Consider the following 17,970-nt stretch of genomic DNA (forward strand, 5'->3'; position numbering starts at 1 on the left):
TATGCAGATGTCAGTTGTCATGGCAGCCAGAAAAATAAATCAGAAATCACCATTTTCATTTTTAAACATGCTTCAAAGAACCACCGTCTTTCACAAAATAAAAAAGAGAATTTCAAGTCAGTTCCTTTGGCAATCATCACAGGTTGACTACCGTGCTGGAGTCACCTTATAATTCTTCTCCTTCCATGCATCAGAGCCTGGAAAACTGGACTGGAGAGTTCAGAGCCACAAGACCCAATTCTTGCAAACACCCTTCCAGAACACCCTCCACACAGCAGGCAGCCAGGCCTCCATCTAGCTCTTCAAATGCACCCTGCGTCGTCCCTCCTAGCTGAAATTTCACTCCATTTTTTTTTTATTGCGCAGGAACCAAGAGGAATTTGGGGAGGGGGGGAGAGAATGGGGTGGGGAGGGAGGGAGAGGAGCTGTCAGTAAAACTGTCTCCTCAAATTTATTTGCTCAGCCGAGGTTTTATTGCAAAGAAAATACACACTCTCACATACACAAGATAAAGAACTGGAGGGGGAATTATCCAGGTCGTAAATCCCTTCACACTTTGTAGGGATGCCTGGTGGACGTTTTCAAGGACACAGACCATATCAGCGGCTCTTTAACATCCTCGTGTATATTATTAATTGTTGTTCTTGATTTCCTTATTTGAAAACTCTTCCAAGAAGCCTGGGAAAATGTCACATAAATGGGGGCTTTAGATCAGAAACCAATGGGGAGGACAAAGCAAAGTGGCCCCCAAGATTAACCATTTTGGGTTTTGAATGTTCATAGAATTGTGGAGTTGGGAGGGACACTGAGGATCATCTAGTCCACCCCCCTGCAATGCAGGAATGTGCAGCTGTCCCATACAGGGATCAAACCTGCAACCTTGGCATTAAGCCACTTCCGCCCTTCGGAGGGCTTCATGGCCCCTCCATGCATGCGGTGGGTAGAGGCTAGCCCTTGCACGATTGGGGGGATTCCCAGCTGCATCACGCCCAGTGGGTGTGGGCTGCCCTATAAAGGCAGGATATGGCCGGGGATCTCCCTCTTTTCCCACCTATCAGCTGTTCCTGTTTCCCACCTTCCGGTCCTATAAGGTTTTCGTTCTTTGACCTCGCTATGGACCTTGATTGGTGACCGCTGAGGGGCCTGGTAGGAATTTTTCCACTTGGCAAATTGGCACCAGCCACTTGGTTTTCACCTACCTTGTAGCAAATCGCCACAACTTTCTTGCTATTGGCGGTTAGGCATTGGTATAGTTCTGTAGATGGAGGAGGGGAGGTAACGCCATCACCTGCCCCGCATATTGAAGGGTAGTCCGTTAAAGGATTCCGGGGGGTGTAGCCCTGTCCGAAGCCTGGGGAGGTGAGGGCCTAAGGCACACCCCCAATCGGTGGCCCCGTGGGAGTTCCTAGTTGATGTGCATCAGCAGGACTCCCCCTACTGGTGGTTAACCCTTCCTGGACTTTGAGCGGACGGGCTGAAGTCAGATATAGTTGGTTAGGACCAATGCCTAAGCCAATACTGCTCATCACCTGTAACCAATAAAGCCATGGCCTTATTTAGCCCATTAACCTTAATAATTGTTTCATGTGTCATTATTTCCACTGGGGGTGGGAAATTACCACACAACCAGCACCATGCTCTAACCGACTGATTCAGGACAGATAAAAGAAAGTCCTTCATTATGCAGTGAATAGTTGAACTCTGGAACTCCCTCCCATAGGAGACAGTGATGACCATTGACTTGGGGGGCTTTAAAAGAGGATGGGGCAACTTCATGGAGGATGCAGTTATCAATGGCTGCCCGTCGCAATGTCTGTGCTCTACCTCCATTGAATACCAGTTGCTGGAAACCCCAAATGGAGAGAGTGCATTTTTGCTCAAATCCTGTTCACAGGCTTCCTACAGGTATCTAGGTGGCCACTATGAGAACAAGATGGTCAGCTAGATGGGCCCTTGGCTTTATCCAGTTGGGAGCTTTTTATGTTCCTATAAATGGCCTTCCAAGTTCCCCAAGCCCAAACTGGAGAAACCGCTGATCATTTCTCCCAAATTAACATAGGAAGCTGGCCCAGATGCAAACCACATCATTGATCCAACCAGCTTGGGACTGTCTACACCAAGTTTTGACAAATTCACGGAGGGTTTAGCAGGGGTCAGCAAACCTTTTCAGCTGTGGGCCAGTCCACTGTCCCTCAGACCTTGTGGAGGACCAGACTATATTTTGGGGGGGAGAAATGAATGAATTCCTATGACCCACAAATAACCCAGATATGCATTTTAAATAAAAGCACACATTCTACTCATGTAAAAACACGCTGAGTCCAGGACTGTCTGCGGGCCGGATTTAGAAGGTGATTGGGCCGGATCCAGCCCCTGGGCCTTAGTTTGCCTACCCATGGACTAAATGGTCAAAATTTGGGAGGTTTCAGGGGATGGGAAAACTTCACCTCAGGTCAAATCCAAAACGGGCTGCAACTACAGTGGTACCTCGGGTTACAGATGCTTCATCTTACAGACGCTTCAGGTTACAGACTCTTCTAACCCAAAAATAGTACCTCAGGTTAAGAACTTTGCTTCAGGATGAGAACAGAAATTGTGCTCCGGCGGCGCAGCAGCAGCAGGAGGCCCCATTAGCTAAAGTGGTGCTTCAGGTTAAGAACAGTTTCAGGTTAAGAATGGACCTCCAGAACAAATTAAAGACTTGAGGTACCACTCTATCACCATTTACAGGGGCATCCTCTTGCAAATTTGCAAACACACACTTGCTGTGTTTATACAACAAAAACACCCTTCTCACTCTCTTTTTTTAGAAGGAAGAGGAGGCGGTACAGATTTATCCATCCTACCTACAATTTCTGTATGACGTCCAATGTGAGCTGATGGACAGATCCTCTCTTGGTTCTAGGGGATGAAAGATGGGGATGGAGGGGTTTTGTCAGTTTTGATAGTTGTCAGCTCCTGGCTTGGTGTCGCAATTGACATATGCTAGCCATGAAACTGACGTCTCGATCAAAAAATATAAAACTGGAGTGAGGGGGATGGTGTGCAGAGGACATTTCTTTCCCCGAATACCGCTGAAAATCCTTTAATTGGCAGCACCCACCTGAGAGAAGTGGCAAACATGAAAACGGATTTCACGCCAGCTCAAATTATCTACCCGTCTTCTGGCTAGGCCCTTCAAATGTGATGGGTCCCTTTCGACGGTGCAAAAACAAACAAACAGGTGTCTGCAACTATGCCCTTTGGCATGGAACAATGCATGGAAAAAACTCAAGTTCTGGGAAGTAAAGAGGCACAACAGATCCACAGAGAGAATAACAGGAGAGCATCCAAAAGGATCACAGAAGACAAATCTTAAATTCTCAGACGTTTTCTAGACAAAGTTTCAGCTTCCTGCTCTGTTTCCAAGGGCACAATAGTTTATATCTGTATCTACACCTATACTTATACTTTATAGAATCATATTGGAAGGGAGCCTAAGGATATTCTAGTACAACTCCCTGCAATGCAGGAATACGCAGCTGTCCCATAAGGGGATTGTACTTGAAACCGTGGCATTATCAGCACCGTGTGATGATGATGATGATGATGATAATAATAATAATAATAATAATAATAATAATAATAATAACAATAATAATAATAATAATAATAATAATAATAATAATAATAATTTATTATTTATACCCTGCCCTTCTGGCTGGGTTTCCCTAGCCACTCTGGGTGGCTTCCAACAAAATATTAAAATACAATACAGTGGTACCTCAGGTTAAGTACTTAATTCGTTCCGGAGGTCTGTTCTTAACCTGAAACTGTTCTTAACCTGAAGCACCACTTTAGCTAACGGGGCCTCCTGCTGCTGCTGTGCCGCCAGAGCCCGATTTCTGTTCTTTTCCTGAAGCAAAGTTCTTAACCTGAAGCACTATTTCTGGGTTAGCGGAGTCTGTAACCTGAAGCGTATGTAACTTGAAGCGTATGTAACCCGAGGTACCACTGTAATCTGTTAAACATTAAAAGCTTCCCTAAACAAGGCTGCCTTCTGATGTCTTCTAAAAGTCTGGTAGTTGTTTTTCTCTTTGACATCTGGTGGGAGGGTGTTCCACAGAGCGGGTGCCACTACCGAGAAGGCCCTCTGCCCTTCTGGCGGTTCCCTCGCTGTGAGAAGTGAGGTTGCAGGGAACCAGGCAGAGGGCCTTCTCGGTAGTGGCGCCTGCCCTGCGGAACACCCTCCCAGCAGATGTCAAGGCAATAAACAACTATTTTACTTTTAAAAGACAACTGAAGGCGACCCTGTTTAGGGAAGTTTTTAATGTCTGATGTTTTATCGTGTTTTTAATATTCTGTTGAGAGCCGCCCATGGTGGCTGGGGAAGCCCAGCTGGATGGGCAGGGTATAAATAATTTATTATTGATATTGATATTGATATTGATATTGATATCAATATCAATATCAATATCAATATTATTTTGTCAGACTGGATGGGCCAGTGGCTTGAACCAGCAGGCTCTCCTTATATTCTTAATTAAGTATCATTTTCAGACTGGGAGCAGGGAATACGGATCATATCTGCTATGCTGATTTCCATTCCAGACATGGGACGAATAAGATCAAGGCTTTTCATTTTCGCCAGAATTCTCCAACATCCCAGCTTTTGTCAAACAAACACAGGTCAGTCTCAAGGAATGTGTGTGTTCAGATTCCATTGCCTCTTTCTCCTTTCTGGCGTTCCATTCGCCGCTGGGAGAAACAACTCACAGCCCGTCTTCCCTGACCCGTCTCAGCACAGCTTGGAAATGGGATGGCGATTTTCGCTTGCCCGGCACAAACAAAACAGATCAAAACTCATCTCCCCACCCCCACAAGCAAAGTCTCCGCAGCTGCCCTCTAAAGTGCTGCCCCCCCTCTATCCCTCTCCATGTTCTACAAAACCAATTACAGACTGGAAATAGCTGTAATAAACTTGATATCCCACTCATGGCCCAATCCCACCGATGCTGAAAGAATGTGTAATAGCTGCTGGGACACACAAGGGGAAGCAACAACAACAACTCACAGCGGTTTCATCACTCAGGTTGTTTAAATTGTGTCCTGTGCATCTCCTGGCCTCTGCCCCCCCCCCTCCTGTTGCTGCAAAACAGGACGGAGTGTACAGCCAAGCGCTTTGAGACGCTGTGCAGCGACTCAGCACCTCAGCTGGGGCAAAAAGACAAAACGGGTAACACAATCTGATGCTGGAGGGCTACTAGATTAAAGCCGTTGGGCGCAGTGAGGAACAAGACATTGGAGTAGATGAACTGTTTATCTGATCCTGTTGGACCCTTCTGATGTCCAGTGTGTCAGGTGTGTGTAAGAAATAAAGATGAGGAAAGGTTAACAACAGGAAGATTTAAAGGAACTATTGAAAAGACTATTCAAGGCAGCAGAGATATGAGATGATCAGAGTCCCCCGCCCCCGAACTTGAAGCATGGGAAGTCCCAACAAAAAAATTATAATTTAGGCAGAATAGTTGGACTATTTTATACGTATTTGTATAATTTGGAATCCGTATTTAAGGCATACCCCCCAAAGAACCCTGGGAGCTATAGTTTACTCCCCAGAAGGCTGCAATCCTGAACACTGTTAACAAAGTACAGTTACTGGTTTTTTTTGGGGGGGGGGGAGTTGGAGTGAGAATCTCCTTTAAATGTGCTTTAAATGAATGACTCGTATGCAAGATAATTAATCTGGGATCTTAGGGCAGGATTTGCTGCTGTGTTAGGAGTTTTCTGTAAGTAAAAAAACCCCAAACCCTGCACCCTCCCCATTCAAATTGCCCGTGATGGAGCAGAAGGGTGCGCCATATGATCAGTTTCCCATTCCGTGTCTTTAACATCTGCTTGAACAACCAAGCGACTTTCAGGAAATAGATCATCCTTAAGCAAACAGTTTTAGACAACACAGGCTCCCGTCCAACTATCTTTCCTATCACAGGCAATTACCAAGACGTTTTAAGGTGATGTGGAAGCCTGCTCTGCCAGGGCTGCACCATCCTTGTGTGTTTTTGCCTGGCTGGAAATGTGCCCTTGAGCTCTGAACATGCCTCTTGTTCACCTGCACGAAGGACTGATCAGCCTTCATGGGAGGTGTTCTAACGGTGCTTGGATGGGCCTGTTAGCTGCTCCAGCAAGTGGTAGTATAATTTGTGTACAGCATGTGAGTGTCTGAGAGAGCGTGAGAAAGGAAGTCTGTACAGTGGTACCTCAGGTTACATACGCTTCAGGTTACAGACTCCGATAACCCAGAAATAGTGCTTCAGGTTAAGAACTTTGCTTCCGGATGAGAACAGAAATCGGGCTCCGGCAGCACGGTAGCAGCGGGAGGCCCCATTAGCTAAAGTGGTGCTTCAGGTTAAGAACAGTTTCAGGTTAAGTATGGACCTCTGGAACAAATTAAGTACTTAACCTGAGGTACCACTGAATAAATAATAATAATAATAATAATAATAATAATAATAATAATAATAATAATAATAATAATTTATTTATTATTTATACCCCACCCATCTGGCTGAGTTTCCCCAGCCACTCTGGACGGCTTCCAATCAAGTGTTAAAAACAATACAGCATTAAATATTAAAAACTTCCCTAAACAGGGCTGCCTACAGATGTCTTTTAAAGATAAGATAGCTGCTTATTTCCTTCACATCCGAAAGGAGGGCATTCCACAGGGCGGGTGCCACTACCGAGAAGGCCCTCTGTCTGGTTCCCTGTAACCTCACTTCTCGCAATGAGGGAACTGCCAGAAGGCCCTCGGTGCTGGATCTGTGTCCTGGCTGAACGATGGGGGTGGAGACGCTCCTTCAGGTACACAGGACCGAGGCCGTTTATCTCTTCCTTCTGAGTACTATTGGAAGTTATTTTCACTTCTGTGTGTGTCACACTTCTGTACTGCTGTTCAGAGAGTACAGACGTACTGATGGAGTCTCTGTATACAAGAGTGTAAATAGAGTAGCTTAGAACTACGATTGAGTCTTTCTTCTGCTATGATATACCAGAAGACTGGCGTGCTCTTTTCAGGACAGAAGGGTCGCTTATTACTGGTTTCTCAGGACTGAGGGAGATTTATACCCAGGGAGGAGCACCGGAGAGATGCTCCTTAGACTTGGGAAGTTGGCAGCCTTCCAGGGGGGGCGACGTTTTTCCAACAGGGCCATCAGTCAGGGATTATTCAGCTGTGACTCCTGCATTGCAGGGGTTCAGACTAGAAGACCTCTGAGGTGCCTTCCAGCTCTGTAATTCTAGTACGCTATGATTGGGGTGTGTACAACTGGTTTATGCAATCCCTGACAGTAGGGTCTTTATTTAAAAATAGTTTTTATTGATTTTTCCATGTATATTTCTTCTAACAATATATATTTAATAATTTTTCATATTTCGACCCTCCTCCCCTGGACTTCCCCCATACTCCCATTTTGTTTTATTTCCATACTATTCACCCTGCGTATTATTTCCCCAAAATTTTCTCAATACATATAGTCTTGTTTTTTTGTTGTATAAAGTTGTGATTGTTTACACAAACCCTGCCAATGAGTCCATTTCTTTATGTTGCCTCTTCATATATGTTGTGAATGGGAAGCATTTACAATGCTACTGGTTTCTTAACAAAGGTCTTTTAAAACATTTTTTTCAATTCATTATATATCGTTTTCCAATAATTTACAATCTTTTTGCATTCCCACCACATAGGATAGAATGTCCCATCTTTTTCTTTACATTTCCAACAAGTTTTTGATCCCTTTTTATACATTTTGACCACTTTCTCTGGTGTTATATACCATCTATACATCATTTTCATATAATTCTCTTTCAATAAGATACAATCTGTAAATTTTAGGTTCACCTTCCACATCTTTCCCCAATCTTCAAGTTGTATATAATGGCCTAAATCCTGAGCCCACTTTATTTGTGATGACTTTACCACCTGATAGCAGGGTCTGACTCTTCAGGACCTCGGAGAGCTCCAAGGATATACAGGTGTTCGCTGTAGGAACATCAGAAACGACTTTCTTTTCTTTTCTTTTTTAATAATAATATTTACTCGGAAACGACTTTCTACTGAGTCAGATCCTTGGTTCTTCCAGCTCAGTATTGTCTACACTGACTGGCAGAGGCCCTGAAGGGTTTCAAGGAGTAGGTAGCTCCCCATCCTATCTGGAGATGACTTCTCCTGAGAAGTCAGCATGTGTAGCATGTTTTCACCTGAAGAGATGGACCCACCTCTATGGAAGCAAGAAGAGTTACCGTCGATTGAAGAATGGAGGATGAAGTTAATGGACTATGCAGAATTAGATAAACGAACAGGAAGGATTCGAAACTGGCGAGTCCGGAAATTCACGGAAGACTGGAGTAAATTTACGGACTATTTGAAAAGTAATTGTGAAGAACAGACGACGTTTGTAGGGTTGCAAGAAGTTTTGTGAGGAGTATTATTAGAAGTATTGTAAAAATGGATAAGGGGGAGGATGATTTGTTAAGAGATGTAAAGGCAATATAAAGTTAAGAAATGCATAAGAAGTGGTTAAAATGGTGGATCATTAGAGGTGCTGATGGAAGTCCAAAAAGATTGTATAAGTGATAAGCTTTGTGGTACATTTTATAATTTACATGTTCAAATTAATAAAAAATATTATAAAAAAGAGATGGACCCCCCTCTCAGAATCCTCACCCCCACGAGCTCAAGGTTGAAAGTGGTTCTAGCTAAAAGTCAGCTAAATCCTCCCTGGGAAAAAAAACATCACATACATCCACCGCCTTTCATGGAACAGGAAAATGCCTCTGGACTCTGCTACCTTGACAGGACTTAGATGGAGATCTCGCCTGCAAAGAGAGCCGTGTGCATTTACAGTGGTTGCTATGCAATAAATAAATAAGTAAATAAAATTGGGGAAAGTGCCAGGGGTGGCGGGGGGAGAGAGGGAGAACCTCCTTTCATTGCCTCCCCACTGACTCCGGCAAACAGGCTTCCTAGGAACAAATAGAGCATTCAATTTGTTTTTCCAGGAGCAAGCTGTTTCCATCTCTCAGCAGAAATAATTAAGGATAAAACACAGCATCCTAACTTTCCGCTCGCTGACTATCCCTGCTGCAGAAGAAATGTGGAAACACAGAATTGGAAGGGGACCCAAGGGGTCATCTAGCCCAACCCCTGCAAGGCAAAGCCTGAGCTAGAAGCAAGGGAAGCTTTCTTCCAACCTGAGAACTGCATTCCCTGGTTGCCAGCCTTCCAGGGGCCATGTGCCATTGGCAAAGAGGGGCCAGAGGAAAAAGCAGGGGTGACAAAAGTTTCTTTTGTACAGTACTCAAAGCTATGGTTTTCCCAGTAGTGATGCATGGAAGTGAGAGCTGGACCATAAAGAAGGCTGATCGCCGAAGAATGGATGCTTTTGAATTATGGTGCTGGAGGGGAGACTCTTGAGAGTCCCATGGACTGCAAGAAGATCAAACCTCTCCATTCTGAAGGAAATCAGCCCTGAGTGCTCACTGGAAGGACAGATCCTGAAGCTGAGGTTCCAATACTTTGGCCACCTCATGAGAAGAGAAGACTCCCTGGAAAAGACCCTGATGTTGGGAAAGATGGAGGACACAAGGAGAAGGGAACGAGAGAGGTCAAAATGGTTGGACAGTGTTCTTGAAGCTACCAGCATGAGTTTGAGCAAACTGCTGGAGGCAGTGGAAGACAGGAGTGCCCGGTTTGGCTGCGGGCCAGATCCGGCCCAATCACCTTCTAAATCTGGCCCCCGGACGGTCCGGGAATCAGCATGTTTTTACATGGGTAGAATGTGTGCTTTTATTTAAAATGCATCTCTGGGTTATTTGTGGAGCATAGGAATTTGTTCATTTCCCCCCAAAGAATATAGCCCAGCCCCCCACAAGATCTGAGGGACAGTGGACCAGCCCCCTGCTGAAAAAGTTTGCTGACCCCTGGTATAGTGGGTTAAGAGACCTGTGTGTGTGGGGGGGGGGAATCAATGTGCCCCTTTGGTTTCAGGTAGTACAGTCATACAAGTGGGTTACAGCCACTTCAGATTGTGTTTTTTTGGGTTGCGGACTGCCAAAACCCAGAAGTACCAGAATGGGTTACTTCCAGGTTTCGGCGGTTGTGCATGCACAGAAGCACTAAATCATGCATTGCACATGCGCAGAAGTGGCGATTCGTAACCCTCGTGTGTGCAGACATGCAGATGTGCGTTGCGAACACTGCGGGTTGCGAACATGCATCCCGCACAGATCTCGTTCACAACCCGAGTGTCCACTGTATATGGGAAGATGAGTCTAAAAAGTCTGGGACACCAATTTTGACAGCCCTATATCGGCTGTGGTGCCTCATTTACCAAAAGTAATGTATTTAGCATTAACTCCAATTCTGTTGGGGACGCGGGTGGCGCTGTGGGTAAAACCTCAGTGCCTAGGACTTGCCGATCGCTTGGTCGGCGGTTCGAATCCCCGCAGCGGGGTGAGCTCCCGTCGTTCGGTCCCAGCTCCTTCCCACCTAGCAGTTCGAAAGCACCCTTAAGTGCAAGTAGATAAATAGGTACCGCTTTATAGCGGGAAGGTAAACAGCGTTTCCATGTGCTGCTCTGGTGCTGGTTCGCCAGAGCAGCTTCGTCACGCTGGCCATGTGACCCGGAAGTGTCTGCGGACAGCGCTGGCTCCCGGCCTCTAGAGTGAGATGAGCGCACAACCATAGAGTCTATCAAGACTGGCCCGTATGGGCAGGGGTACCTTTACCTTTACCAATTCTGTAAACTCGATTCTGACCTGCTGGAGTAAAATACACATCAGGAGGCTTAGTTTTACAAATCTACGGTGTGACCTCACTTGGCATAATGCTCTGTTCCATTCTGGTTGCCTCCTCTCAAAAGGGATATTGTGGAATTGTACAAGGTTCTGAAAAGGGCAAAGGAAATATCAAAGGGATGGAGGGACTCCCCTAGGAAGGAAGGTTGCTGTGTTTGGGGCTTCTTAATGGTAAAGGTAAAGGGACCCCTGACTGTTAGGTCCAGTCATGAATGACTCTGGGGTGGCGGTGCTCATCTCGCTTTACTGGCCAAGCGAGCCGGTGTTTGTCCGCAGCCAGCTTCTGGGTCATGTGGCCAGCATGACTAAACCACTTCTGCCGAACCAGAGCAGCGCACGGAAACGCCGTTTACCTTCCCGCCGGAGCTGTACCTATTTATTTACTTTGATGTGCTTTTGAACTGCTAGGTTGGCAGGAGCAGGGACTGAGTAATGGACTGAGCTCACCCCTTTGCGGGGATTCGAACTGCTGACCTTCTGATCGGCAAACCCTAGGCTCTGTGGTTTAGACCACAGGGCCACCCGCGTCTTAGCTTAGAGTAAAAGCGAGTCAGAGGCGACATGCCAGTAGTATATGAAATCATGGAATGGAGAAAATGGAGAGAGAAGTTTTTCTCCCTCTCTCATGGTGCTAAAACTTGTGGGCATGCAATGAAGCCGAATGTTGGACAGATAAAATAAAGGAGTTAAACTGTGGAACTCCCTCCCACTGGACCAGCCACCAACTTAGATGGCTACTAGCCATGATGGCTCTGCTCTGCCTCTACCATCGAGGACAGCAATGTTTCTGAATACCAGTTGCTGGACCCCACAGAAGAGAGGGCTCTTGTGCTCAAATCCTGCTTGGGGGTCTCCTGCAGGCCTTTGGTTGGCTACTTTGAAACCAGGATGCTGCGCTAGATGGGTCATTGGCCTGATCCTGCAGGCTCTTGTGATGTTCTGGTTCTCTCCCTGCTGCCCTCGAAGGAAACCAGCCAGCCAGCCTACCTGCCAATCACCCCGCAACTTTCACAAAGCCATGGCACTGTAATCACTCATCCTCCCAATCGCCGTGGCTTTCCAGGGGACACAAGGGTGGGCGAGGATCCTGCTGCCCAGCTGAATTAGAGATGGCTCCTCTCAAGCCACCCTTGGCGTGACCGCCACCCCCGCCCCTCTGCCCCCAGACATCGCGGGAAGTCGCCGGGCAGGGTTTTAACGTCTCATTTTCTTAACGGGAACTGGCAGGCGGGACCCCAGCAGGGACTCCGGCTTGTCAGAGTCAATCAGGCTGGCTTGGGGAAGTGCGGAGAGCATCTGTAATTCATCAACCCCAAGCCTGTCCCGGGTGACGGGTTTTTCACTCATCGGAGCACAGTGCTTTCCTCCGGACGAGGATCGAGCTGACAGCCGCGGTGGCGGAAAGAGCATCATTGCCACCAGGGACGGCTGCTAATTAGTCTACAAGATCTTTACACCCCCAACCCCACGCGCAGACACACAACCAGCCTTGCATACAGAGGAGGTTCAGCAAGCTGGCTTCCCAGAGCATTCTGGGGGGTGAAAGAGATCAAACATGGCTCCTTCTAGACATCCCGTGAAAAGTGCCACCAAGGAAGCGCATTGCTTCATACTAATGGTGATCTTCCTGTTGCTAATGCAAAAGAAATATTTGTTTATGTCATTCGGATCCTGTCTTTCTCCTTCAAGGAACTCAAGGTGACATATGTGGTTCTCTTCCTCATTTCATCCTCACAACAGCCCTGTGAGGTCGTTTAAGCTGAAAGATATGGTAACTGGACCACAGTCTCTCAGTGAGCTACATGTAGAAACTACAACCCCAGTCTTCCAGGCCCTGGTTCAATGCTCTAACCACTACGTCACACCAACCTAAGGTCTGTGACCCAGATGCGGCCCCCATGACCTCCTGATCCGGCCCTCAAAACTCTCTCCAGGCCTTGCCACCTCTCCCTTTGCCATGACACTCAAGAGGCTTTCTTCACCATTAACTGGATTTGGCTTAGTAGCAGGAAGTACAGTTGTACCTCGAGAGTCGAACGGAATCCATTCCGGATGTCCTTTGACTTCCAAAATGTTTGGAAACCAAAGTGCAGCTTCTGATTGGCTTCAGGAAGCTGCTGCAGCCAATCAGAAGCCCTGTCAAATGTTCGGGTTCCAAAGAACATTTGCAAACGGCAACACTCACTTCCAGGTTTGCGGTGTTTGGGAGCCAAAATGTCTGAGTACCAAGGCATTTGGGATCCAAGTTATGACTGTATGCTTATAGCCACATTCTAAAAAGGTAAAGGTATCCCTGACCATTCTGGGGTTGCACGCTCATCTCACTCTATAGGCCAAGGGAGTCAGCGTATGTCCACAGACAGCTTCCAGGTCATGTGGCCAGCATGACTAAGCTGCTTCTGACGAACCAGAGCAGCACACAGAAATGTCATTTACCTTCCCGCCGGAGTGGTACCTATTTATCTACTTGCACATTCTAGAAGGACTTAAAAGGGGCAAACAAATGCATGGTACAAGAGAGGACGGCATATTGCCCTTACAGAAAAACAAATTGAGACTGGCAAGAGGAAGAAAGCATAAAGCAGGAGAATAGCGGAGCTTCATTTCATTCACAATTTCTCCAGAAAACCAAAGACCAGTAGCACAGGTTCAAACTAACTTGTGGGTCACTTGATAACAACATGTATTGCGGGTGTATACTGTTATAAGTAGGGACGCGGGTGGTGCTGTGGGCTAAACCACAGAGCCTAGGGCTTGCTGATCAGAAGGTTGGCAGTTCGAATCCCCGTGACGGGGTGAGCTCCCATTGCTTGGTCCCAGCTCCTGCCAACCTAGCAGTTCGAAAACACGTCAAAGTGCAAGTAGATAAATAGGTACTGCTCTGGTGGGAAGGTAAACGGCATTTCTGTGTGCTGTTCCAGTTCACCAGAAGTGGCTTAGCCTTGCTGGCCACATGACCTGGAAGCTGTATGCCGGCTCCCTCGGCCACTAAAGCAAGATGAGTGCCGCAACCCCAGAGTCATCCACGACTGGACCTAATGGTTAGGGGTCCCTTTACCTTTACTGTTATATATGGCACATGTATAGAAATTCCGGCTTTCACAATGGATTGGGGGGGGGCGCTCTGGGGAAACTGAAGGAACAAAAAATAATACATAAATCAACCCCAGAGCCTCAGTAACATCCGTGTTCTTCTTACCCACCAGGTCTCATTAAAAGTCACAGAGAAGAGACACAAAACATCACCACCTGCCACAACCTCTCCACTAAAAGTCCCTCCCTGCAGGGTCTCCAGAGCTAAAAATGTGCAACACTCTCCGCTCCATGCTCATCATCTTGTCCTCACAGTGCTAGCCATACTGCCAAGCCAAAACCTCGCCACTGCCTAGTTTGCTCTGTATCAACATCTTTGCAGGAGTCTGGGCAGAAAGTTGAAGGAGGAGTTTTGTTTTGCTCTCCTGGCACGATGAGAGAATAAATTTCCTTCCATCCCTGCAAACTGGCAAAGCCCTGCTGGCAGCCACACCGATCAGGTCTCTGGTGAACCTCTCAATCCAGCTGCCATCCGAAGCCAACTAACAGCTCAGTGGCTCCTTGGGCAGGATGCTGCCAATTCAGCAGTAAAACCACAGTCGCATCACAAGTTAAATGGTGTGGCATCTAAGGAAGGGTAGGAAGTCCCAACACAGCCTTCCCCAAGAGGGTGCCCTTCAAATCTCTTGGACTCCAACTGGTGGGAGCTGGTGGGAGGGCCATCACTGAAGGAGACCGCCACTTGCCTTTACTGCCCTTGGCTGCCTCCATTGAAACTCTGCCCTCTTTCGATAAAGCGGCTCCAACAATTGCTGTACCCCAACTCCCACTCTCCCTTACTAATTGACTATGTTGGCTTGGGGCTGGTGGGAGTTGGGAGTCTGCATTCCCCGACTGAACCATCACATGCCTTTACTGCCCCTTGCTACCTCCATCAGTGGTGTAGTGTGGGTTGCTGGTCCCCAGGGCCGTGAGGAAGGGGCGGGTGGGAGAGAGGAAAATGGACGCATGTGCATTCAACTGCCTAATGGCCATCACCCAGGTGATCGCCCAGCCACAGAGATAAGAAAAGAAGAGTCATTTGGTCATCTGGAGAGGTTACTTCCTGGTTTGCATAGCAAATCTGTTTTCAACAGAGCCAAGTGACAACAGTGCACAGCGCTGGGTGTTGAAATTCTGTGCCCCCTAACAATTTTGCTCCTGAGGCAACCACTTCTGTGTGCCCTCCGTGCTACGCCACTGACTTCCATCACAACTCTGTCTCCTTTTAATGCAGGGGCAGGGAACTGTAGACTTCCAGATATGGCTGGATTCCAGCTTCCATCCTCCATGCCACAGGCTATGTTGGTTAGGGACTAGATGGACCATTGGTCTCACTTGGGGGAAGGCAGCTTCCTACTTTCTTACATGGCTCATCCTCCTGCTCACTCAACAGTTGAAACAGCTGCTTGTGAAGACTGATTACAAGTGATATGCCGGCTGATGATGTTAAACAGCCATTTGCTCACCGAGTCGGTATTTTCAGCCCCTGCAAGACCCTGACGTTCATGGCACTAAATAAGCAGGTAAATAGATGGTGGTAAATAAGCAGGAGCTCCAAACCAGCCTGGAACCAAGACAAAGCACTAGAGGAAATGAGAACCATATAGCTGTCAACTTTTCCCTTTTCTTGCGAGCAATCCTATTCGGAATAAAGGAATTTCCCTTACAAAAAGGGAAATGTTGACAACTATGGAGGACAAAGGTGTAAAGATGAAACCTGGGGCTAGATTGCACCTGAACCTAAGAACATGAAAAGCCTCTGCTGGATCAGGCCAGCGGACAATCTGGACCAGCTTCCTGTTCTCACAGTGGCTAACTATATGCTCCAAAGGGAAGCCCATAAGCAGGAACCAAGCGCAAGAACACTCTCCCTTCCTGCCACTTCCAGCAACGGGTGCACAGAAGCATCACTGGCCCCAACCATAGAAGCAGAGCATAGCCATCAAGACTAGTAGCCATCGATAGCCTTCATGAATTTGTCTTTTAAAGGCATCCAGCCACCTGGGCTGAGAAGGAGGCTTACAAAAGCTCTGCCATCCCAACACATTTGGCAGGATCCCACAGCTTCCTGCCTCCCCCAAATGTCGAAAAGGAGACAAAGAGCGTGGGTGAGAGGACGAGGAGAAGGGTGACCTTGGGCACAGCTGCACCAAGGAGAAAGGAGGCTGTGTCACTGGCATGGTCCCCACACACCCCTTGCCGGGGCTGGGGAGCCATCCCTGCCAAAAGGAGGGAGACGCCAGGGGTCTGAGGAGGGAGAGAGGCAGAGCAGAAGGTTGGCTGACGGGGTATGGATTTCAAGCTGGTTCCGTCCTTGGCACCGGCTGATGAACCATCACGTGCTTCTCCCATTGTCAGAAAAAGAAGTGAGTGATTTCCTAAAGCTAATGCAATTCTAGGCTGCATCAACAGACATCTCCCAATCGAGGGAAGAAAGAATACTGCTCTATTCTGCCCACATGGGATGCAGGAGGCGCTGTGGGTTAAACCACAGAGCCTAGGACTTGCCGATCAGAAGGTTGGCGGTTCAAATCCCCGCAACGGGGTGAGCTCCCGTTGATCGGTCCCTGCTCCTGCCAACCTAGCAGTTTGAAAGCACATCAAAGTGCAAGTAGATAAATAGGTACCACTCTGGAGGGAAGGTAAACAGCGTTTCCGTTCGCTGCTCTGGTTCGTCAGAAGCGGCTTAGTCATGCTGCCCACATGACCCAGAAGCTGTACGCCGGCTCCCTCGGCCAATAAAGCGAGATGAGCGCCTCAACCCCAGAGTCGGCCACGACTGGACCTAATAGTCAGGGGTCCCTTTCCCTTTACCTTAATTAGAGTGCTGGACTAAGATCTGAGAGAGACTAGAGTTCAGGAAGCTCACCAGACTGGTTGACCTTGTGCCAGCCACTGCCTCTCAGTGTTATTATGAGGATTTCCATGGGCACCTGGTTGGCCACTGTGAAAGCAGGATGTTATACTAGATGGCCCTTTGGCCTGACTCAACCAGTTCTTCTTATGCTCATCATGAATGGAACAAATGGGGAAATAAATCCTATGCTGTTAACCCCAAAGAGCCTTGGGACATATTTGTAGGCTACATGGCTCACACTTCAACATAGAGAGCCAGTGTGGTGTAGTGGTTAAGAGCGGTAGACTCGTAATCTGGGGAACCGGGTTCGCGTCTCCGCTCCTCCACATGCAGCTGCTGGGTGGCCTTGGGCCAGTCACACTTCTCTGAAGTCTCTCAGCCCCACTCACCTCACAGAGTGTTTGTTGTGGGGGAGGAAGGGAAAGGAGAATGTTGGCCGCTTTGAGACTCGTTCGGGTAGTGATAAAGCAGGATATCAAATCCAAACTCTTCTTCTTTTTCTTCTTCAACTGCTACCACGGTAGTGAGGAAATCTGATGGAGATAATGTACCGTATTTTTTGCTCTATAAGACTCACTTTTTCCCTCCTAAAAAGTAAGGGGAAATGTGCGTGCGTCTTATGAAGCGAACGAAGGATGCACAGCTATCCCAGAAGCCAGAACAGCAAGAGGGATTGCTGCTTTCACTGCGCAGCGATCCCTCTTGCTGTTGTGGCTTCTGAGATTCAGAATATTTTTTTCCTTGTTTTCTTCCTCCAAAAACTAGGTGTGTCTTGTGGTCTGGTGCGTCTTATAGAGCAAAAAATATGGTAATCATGGAGTTGGAAGGGAAGCAAAGGGTCTTCTAGTCCAACGCTCGGCAATGCAGGAATCACAGGTAAGTATATAAGCAAAACACATGATTTTGTGGTATCCCAGACACCCCACTTCCCCAGAGCAATCTGTAAGTCCACAACAAGATTGACCGTCGACAGGTCACCCACCCTGTCAAATCCCCCCACCCATCGCCTTGGAAGTTCAGAAATCACTGTGGTGCCTACTGAGCTGAACAGTGCAGCCAAGGCTTCTCCCACTCCCTCATGGTGACGGATGATGTATCCATCCCTTGTAAACAGGTAAGGAATGGCCGTTGTCAGACTCGCACGCAAATCCCCCCTGCCATATTTGTTGCCTGTCAGACTCTGGCTGCCGCGGAGGTGGCAT

The 17,970-nt window shown here is 47.5% G+C and overlaps 1 protein-coding gene and 1 long non-coding RNA gene across 3 annotated transcripts in view; one reads left to right on the forward strand and one right to left on the reverse strand.

Moving 5' to 3' along the window:
- The window catches only part of IGSF21 (immunoglobin superfamily member 21), a 233,513-nt gene that overhangs the window by 109,973 nt on the left and 105,570 nt on the right, over positions 1-17,970 (reverse strand). The window contains exon 1 of one of the 2 annotated variants that reach the window (XM_081923708.1): positions 5,054-5,150. The exons of the other annotated variant lie outside the window; for it this stretch is intronic. The gene's annotated coding sequence lies outside the window, so the exon portion shown is untranslated. Of the gene's footprint in view, positions 1-5,053; positions 5,151-17,970 lie in introns of those variants that run through there. 2 annotated transcript variants of the gene reach the window in all.
- LOC309377021 lies at positions 5,213-12,499 on the forward strand. The gene is made up of 2 exons (XR_014171377.1): positions 5,213-5,346; positions 11,555-12,499. It is a non-coding gene; the product is annotated as an uncharacterized lncRNA (long non-coding RNA).

Source organism: Podarcis melisellensis, assembly GCF_964234715.1.
Source record: "Podarcis melisellensis genome assembly, chromosome: 8".
Taxonomy (NCBI): Eukaryota; Metazoa; Chordata; class Lepidosauria; order Squamata; family Lacertidae; genus Podarcis; species Podarcis melisellensis.